At 47.0% G+C, this 7,081-nt stretch overlaps 2 long non-coding RNA genes across 2 annotated transcripts in view; one reads left to right on the top strand and one right to left on the bottom strand.

Annotated features, from left to right (window-relative positions):
* Positions 1-6: 6 nt before the first annotated feature.
* Positions 7-6,412, top strand: LOC125618908. The gene is made up of 2 exons (XR_007350280.1): positions 7-4,903; positions 5,901-6,412. It is a non-coding gene; the product is annotated as an uncharacterized LOC125618908 (long non-coding RNA).
* The window catches only part of LOC125618907, a 9,160-nt gene continuing 6,870 nt past the window's right edge, over positions 4,792-7,081 (bottom strand). The window contains exons 2-3 of the long non-coding RNA XR_007350279.1: positions 6,199-6,287; positions 4,792-4,940 (exon numbers count right to left, since the gene is read on the bottom strand). This is a non-coding gene — a long non-coding RNA (uncharacterized LOC125618907). The remainder of the gene's footprint in view (positions 4,941-6,198; positions 6,288-7,081) is intronic.

The following is a 7,081-nucleotide window of genomic DNA, read 5'->3' as shown; positions in this document are numbered from 1 at the left end:
CTTCATCAGTTGTCCAAGCTGTGGTCATCTCATTCACCCAACCATCTTCTCCTAGCAATCTGTGTGATAAATCATTCAAGGTGTGTTTTAAAATAGTCACTTTGCTCTTGTTGCCCTACCTTTTTTTCTTAGTACTTAGCCAAGGACTGTATTTCTTTGTTCCAAAATAGAACTGTCCATTATCAATCTTAGAGATTCCCTCCGCTTCCCTGTAGTCTCCAGTGTTTGCTGATTACTATGCTCATAATCTGTTTTGTATGAATGGTTTTCAACATTCAGAGAATAATTGGTTCTAATATCAAATGCAGTATATACTATTGATAGTTTTATCGATAAGTGTAATATTTTAAATAATTTTAACAATTAAATTTGTTTTTTAAATTATATATTTGTAAAGTATTTATCCTGTTGGAAGCAACAATATATTGTTGTATTTATTCGTTTATTTTTGTAATAAATGATCAACCTCTTCAAGCTAAATCAAAAATGACACTTTTATATATCTATACAAAATGCATTTTAAGAGATGGGCATATTTATACCAATTTGTATGTAAATAGAGTAAGATCCATCAATAACTTGTAGCTTTCAGGACTAAATTGAAGGAAGAAACCTTCTCTCCACATGGAGTTTAGTTTGCCCAAGTTCCAGGGTAATTAATCAACTCTAAAATGGATGCAACAAGTATTGGCACTGAATGCAGACTTGAAATTACTTATTTAGAAAGTGGATCTGCTTTTTTTTTTTTTAAGGGAGAAAGAAATTAAAGAATTTTCTTTTTGAATGAAATGCAGGTGGCTGACCCCCACCAATTAGAGCATATTCTATGTTTCAGTGATAACACCTAATACCTGACTGTGCTCAGAACTCTATGCTGGGAACAGGACTTGAAAGAGACTTGAGAGTTTGAGGTTATTGGTGACCAGGGGCAAGGCAATGTAGGAGAAAGAGTAGTGCCAGGTAAGAAACAAAAGAAAAGAAAACAAAACAAAACAAAAACTCTTAAAATGACTGTGAGTGGAGAACCCCTTTCTCCTGTCCTGCTGCTGACAGCATAAGTAATCACTACAGGTGTTGCTCTTGTTCTTAGGAGTGAGGCATCTAAGAAGTGTGGGGCTGCCTCTTCAGCCCTCCTAGTTTTGCAGGTTACTTGGTCATCTCCGTTCCTCAGGGCTGTTGGTCTCAGGGCCTGAAGGTCATCCACATGACCTCCTGGCTCCCGGAGCCCCATGGTAGGCTTGATCTTGATTTCAATAAGGAAATCAGAGGGCTCTGCTTTTACCTCCTGAACTTTCTAGTCTAGGAAAGGAAATAGCAAGGAGTCTGGAAGAGCTGGGGGTGGGGGCAGCGGAGATAGCAAGAGGGGTACTTGTGTAATCAGATTCTTTGATTTTGTTAGCCTGGCTCATGGCCTATTAATTAGATTACTCTCTTTCATTCTTGATTTCACATCCGTGTTTGTTCCTGTATCCTAAAATGTGGGCGCGAGATTGGCGAGCAGGAGCCTATGATGTCACTGCCGGCCAGCGGCGGCCGCCTGGCCTTCTGGTGGGCTGTGGGCTGCGTTCTTGATGAGTCCGGTCTTCCTCGAGGAAGAGTCGGCTCTGGAAGTGACCTCAGAGGGGTCTGGGAAGAGGGCAACAGGCATTATCCACAGCACAATGTGTGTGTGTGTGCGCGCGCGCGCGTGCGTGAGTGCATGTGGGTGCACGCGAGGGGAGAGGGATGCGGATATTCGCAGACTGGACTGAGAAGCCCTAGGGATGCAGGCGACTTGGTCAGGTGTAGGGCCTGCCTGGGGTGAAACCCTGAGATCACTAGAGACGGGCGGGAGGGGCTGGGGCATTTGGGCGTCCAAAGCCGGCTTCTCTCCGGGAGGGAGGGCAGAGCCGGGCGAGGAAGTTGGGCGGTGGCGGTCGCCTTGGGGCGACCGGGTCCCTGCTCTGCCCGGCACGGCCGGGAGGCCCGACGGTGGCAGCTGCCGCGGGTCCCACAAGTTGTTTTCCTCGTGGCGACCATTCAGCAAAACGCACGATCCTTTCTCAAAGATTTAAATTTCGCGGATGAATTACCATACACCGGTTGCTTAGCAACTAAATTCAAGCAGGGCTAAGAATATGCAAGCTTTTTGTATTCTCATTAATAAAAATGCCACTCTGACACAGCAACCCGACTTTGGATCACTGCAACTTCTGTAAAAGCCGTAGGAGAATACAAACCGATCCTGCCATTTAATTACAGATCAAAATGGCTTGAAACGCGATGTTTTGTTCATCTATCTTCCTAAAAGCGATGTAAAAAATAACGGCTTTCAAGAGCAGTAGTAAATTTTCTTCTTCTTTTTTTAATGGAGTTGTCTATCTGGATTACTGATAATTGTCAACTGAAACCTTTTTGAAGCACAGGTTGAAATATCCCTTTTCATCAACATTTCTGTTCTTTCCCCCAAAACCCCCTCACCCTCTGATCCTGTTCTTCTTCACCCAATAACTGTTGTTGTTGTGGTGGTGGTGGTGGTGGTGGTGGTGGAAATGTCAAGGCCTTGGGAGCCCTAGGGTCTAAAAAGCAGTTAGGAGAGTAATGGACAAGCCCAGTGGCTGGAGAAATAGCAAAGGAAACTTCAGAAAGTTTCCTTGGAAGTTTGGGGCAGTTGCTGAAGGCCGAAGTGGCTTAAGTTCCAAGGATTTGGCCAGAACTTTTGGGGAGGCTTGTGGGGAGTAAGGTAAGAAAACCCTGTGGCCCTCCGCTCCATATCTGCAGATTTTCCGTTCTGGAGTGGTGTCGCTTCTCTGCGGAAAATAGTTGCGGCCTCCGGCTCTGCCGACTGTGGAGTTCAGAGGGGCTGTGTTCACAGGGCCTGGCTGACCCTGCCTGTCTGAGAAATCTTTTTTTTCGGTTGCTCTGGAGCCCTCGAACTGTGGACAAAGTAAAGATCGAGCTCGACTCGTGACCCTTTGGGTCTTCAAAGAGTGGCCCAGCCCAGAGACCAGAGCCTGAGATTTATTTATGTGAGGGACTGACTTTGCGCCTCTTGTCCAAGGATGCCGCGTGTGCAAGGTGATGCGCTGACTCAGAAAAAGGTTCCAATCTGCACGCCTTTGCTCCAGTCCGAGTTGGGGTGGGGGTGGGGGTGCCGAAGGGGTCAAAACAGAATGGCCTCTTGTGCAGAAAGGTCGCATTGTGTGAGAGTGTACCGCAGTCTAAGCAGCTGGGACGGCAGCGCAGGGATAAGACAGGAGGCATCTGAAGGCTTTTGTGGAAGCTAAGGGCTGCCAGGCCCTGCGCTGCCCTCGGCCATGGAATTCGAGGAATAGCCCTGGGCTCTTGGTTCAGGCTCAGCTTCCCGCCGGTGGTAAACTCGGTGCCACACCAAGGTAGGCTGCTTGTTCTCTGATCAGGGCTTGGACACTCCCCATGCCCCCCTTCCCTGCCCGGGGACTGTGGGCCCCAGACCTGCAGGGTGATACTGAGATGCCATGTGCGGGCTCCGGTGGCAAGGTCAGGCAGAGATGCCAATCCGCTGGTCTGTGCCCAATGCACTGGTCTGTGCCCAATGCACGGGCCAATGAGATTGCTGGCCGGTTTCGCTTCTAAAGCTGTAAAAACAGGCCGTGGTTAGCTTTAGAAAGATCCAGGGGCAAAAGTGAAACCCTACATTGATTCTGCTAACATTCCCAGAGAGCCAACCCCCAGTGCAACAACCTTTGTTAAAAGGGGAACTTTAGAAATGACATGTCTCTGGGTCATCCTGGACACTTAGGAATAGGAAACCTCACAACTGACTCAGTTGACTCCGGCTTCTTTCTATTGAGTACAAAAATAATAACAATGGAACTGAAACAAGTCTTAAGTTGAAGTATTTGTTGTATTAGGCTGTGCTCCTAGTTCCTTTGCCAGTAAAACATACACAGTACACAGGAAACCATTTATTTACAAATACAATTGCCCTAGACAAGCCACATTCCATGTATGTAATTCATTAATAGAACTTTTCCTTTCTTCCTTCCCTTTGGAAAGCTCCAAAATAGCTGGAGCTTGGGGGAAGGGAAGGAGAGTGGTTATCCTACCTGTTTCTTGAAAATGAAGCTAAACTACCTGGCCAGTTCCTGTCCATGATGTTCCACACTGTAAGCTAATCAAAATATATGCTGATAGTTTTGTTTTGTTTTTGACTCTTCAGAAAAGAAGTTTGTTGCTTGTGGTTGCTGTCATCAGAGTTGCCCAGTAGAAAGGAGCTGGTAATGTGGCCCTAGTTGGTATGTGTGTGATTTACATGTGAACAAAACTAAAATTTAGACAGCTGGAGCTGGCTGAGAATCTATGAAAATTGTTGTCTGTAAAACCTACTCTGTGGTCATAGTTTTTAAAATGTCTGTGGACAATGCCCGTTGGACTACTTCCTTTCTGAGAAAAGTTATGCCCAGGGACCATGCTAGAGAGGGCTTCCTGGTCACCAGGAGAGCTAGGAGCCTTTATTTATAGCACCTGAGTCTGCTGTTTGAATTCAGGAAGTTTTCTCTAAGTGAGTCTTCACCTCCTGTAAGTTGAGAGAGGAGTTTTGTTTGGGGAAGAGCTGGCCAAAGGAAGCCATAACCAAGTGTGAATTTTCTGGGTGCCCCAGTGAGTTTTATTTAAACATGAAAAGTATGAAACACACCTGAATTTTGTCTGGAACTTTGTAAGTTCCCACTACTAGACATGGTTACAAAAGGACAAAAAGAATGATCACTGATGCTCATGTTTCATATTGTAGCTACCAAATAATGGGACAAACACTGAAAGAGAGGCACAAACTTTTTTAAATAAATTTTATTTTTTAAAAAAGGACAAGAGATATTTTGATGAAGAGCTTCCTGAGAGATCACACTGTAGTTCTGCCCCCGGGACTGCCTCTCAGCAGAAGGTAAGCCCATTTAGTCGGCCGGAACAGTCAGTGCACACTGAAATAGAATAGATATTCATTTCAAAGCCTTTTTTTTTTTTTTTTTTTGTGCCAGTACTGAAATAAAAGGTGTCACAACCCACCACCCTCACTGCCTAGGTTCAGATAGGACAATGTCAAGGTGCAGTAAGGGCTAGGCAGGTTGGTTCCAAACTGCTACTGTAAGGATCACAGAGGGAGGGAGTCTATTTTGCATTTACATCTCTAAGGTTGAAAACTCCCCTGCAGAGTTAAAGATACATTCAAAAGGACTAATCAGAAAGTATAATATCACCCAGAAACTAACAAAATGAAAATAAATGTCCTAGTAGCTTAGTCTTGAGAATCTTTGGGTTACAATAGTGAAAAAGCCATCAGCAAACAAAATAGCACCTACAAAGTATATTTAATTTACATTTTTGGAGGAGAAATCTTTCAAATTTCAGGATTGCTCCAGCAGATCTGCTGTTTCTACTTTGTACACCATGAAGGTTTCTGCCAAGCAGGGCTTTGAAAATGTTTCAACCCTGAGAGAAAGGTCTTTAATTCTTCCAAAACCATTTAATATTTGTCCTGGATTTTGAAAAAGTTGTATTTCTTTATATGTTTATTTATGGTGCTGGGGATCAAACCCAGGGCCTGCACAGCTAGGCAGGCACCCTACCACTGAGCTACACCCTCAGGCCTGTCCTGGGTGTTTTTGTAACAAGAGAAGGTGTTAGGCAGCCTTGAGTTCCCCCACAGACTGGGGGAGCGGAAGAGGGGCTAAGCCAAGGACTGAGCACTCAGCTCCTAAAATGGGCTTTCTGCTGTTCAGTGAGAAGGGCCTGGCCTAGGTCAGCAGTATTTACTTAGGTACCTGATCCCACAGCTTTCCTCAATGTATCAAAGAGAAGGCCTGCAGGTAAGGGGGTTGGACTTGAGGGGAGAGAGAGACCAAAAGATAGAGATCAGTTAACTTCTCCCCCTTTGTTCCTAGGCCTTGAACTGGGGCTTCAAGGAGGGGAATAAAAGCCCCCCAGGGAATGAAGCCTCCACTTCCACTTGCATCACCCTGACACCCCCTGCTAGAAAACCCAAGTGCTAGAAGATTTGGGGCAAAATGGTAACTTGAGGCATCCCCATGTGAGTGTGTTACATAACACACAGAACCCTCTGCTGGGAGAGATGCACACACTTGATTGTCTCCAAATGACTATGTGCAGGCTTAGAGGTCTGGAAGGGAGACATGAAGACAAATCAAAGAAGAAGATTGTGAGGCCATATATGATACGCACATGTGAGTTGGTGTGCATAGGAACGGTTATATTTCCACTTTCTGGTGGGTCAGAGCATCCTCCAGAGAGCCTGCCTGCCTGGAGTTCACCTTGGGTAAGAAAGAGACACACTGAATATGGGGACTGGGTGGAAGCAACTGTACTCAAGAGCACTGGGACCTGGTGCCCTGTGGCCAGTACAAGCCAGGTTAGTATAAAGCTGTGTCATCCTCAACCCGCTCTTTCTGTCGGAATCGTCAAATCCTTGCCCTGGGAGGGCAGTTTACTCCCTCCCGGGTTCGCCCAGCGAGGCCCACCCCAATCACCTCTGCGGTGGCAAGAAGAGCTACTCATTCACCAGCATCAGGGTTGTGCTGGCCTGCCGCAGCCCGAGGTCACATTCAGAGAGTCGGTTCTTCCGGGAGAGGCTGGCCCCAAAGGCACAGGCGGTGCCGATGGTGTTTATCTACCCCAGGCATGAAGGACAGATTGAAAGCAAGGGACGAGCCTTTTTGCAGGAGGGGATCTAGAAGGGGGGCAGTTGTTTAGGGCAGATCCCCTGCGTCGGGCCCTTTCCGCAGCAGCGGGGTGGGAGGGAGGAACCGAGGGGCCGAGAGGGGGAGCAGTTGAAGGCACACACGCCGACAAAGCTGTAACAAAGGCTTCGTGCAAAACTACCACCAAGGATCTCTGAAGATCGCACACCTTGTAAGCGTATCCCGGCTCCCAGGACGTGGAGCCGGTGGATTTTTTCCCCTCGGGCTCCGCAAACGTCTGAGGGCCATCAACGCTGTGAGGCTGGCTGCCGAGCCTCTGGACCTCGGTCCCCCGCAGGTCTCCACCGAGCTCCTGTGGGTGGCTGTGCCTGAGCCCTCAGGGCTTTGTCGATGGCCACCCCCACCCC

This window comes from Marmota marmota, unplaced genomic scaffold, assembly GCF_001458135.2.
Source record: "Marmota marmota marmota unplaced genomic scaffold, marMar, whole genome shotgun sequence".
NCBI lineage: Eukaryota > Metazoa > Chordata > Mammalia > Rodentia > Sciuridae > Marmota > Marmota marmota.
The sequence above is the reverse complement of the archived record's forward strand: the minus strand, read 5'-3'. Positions and strand labels throughout refer to the sequence as shown.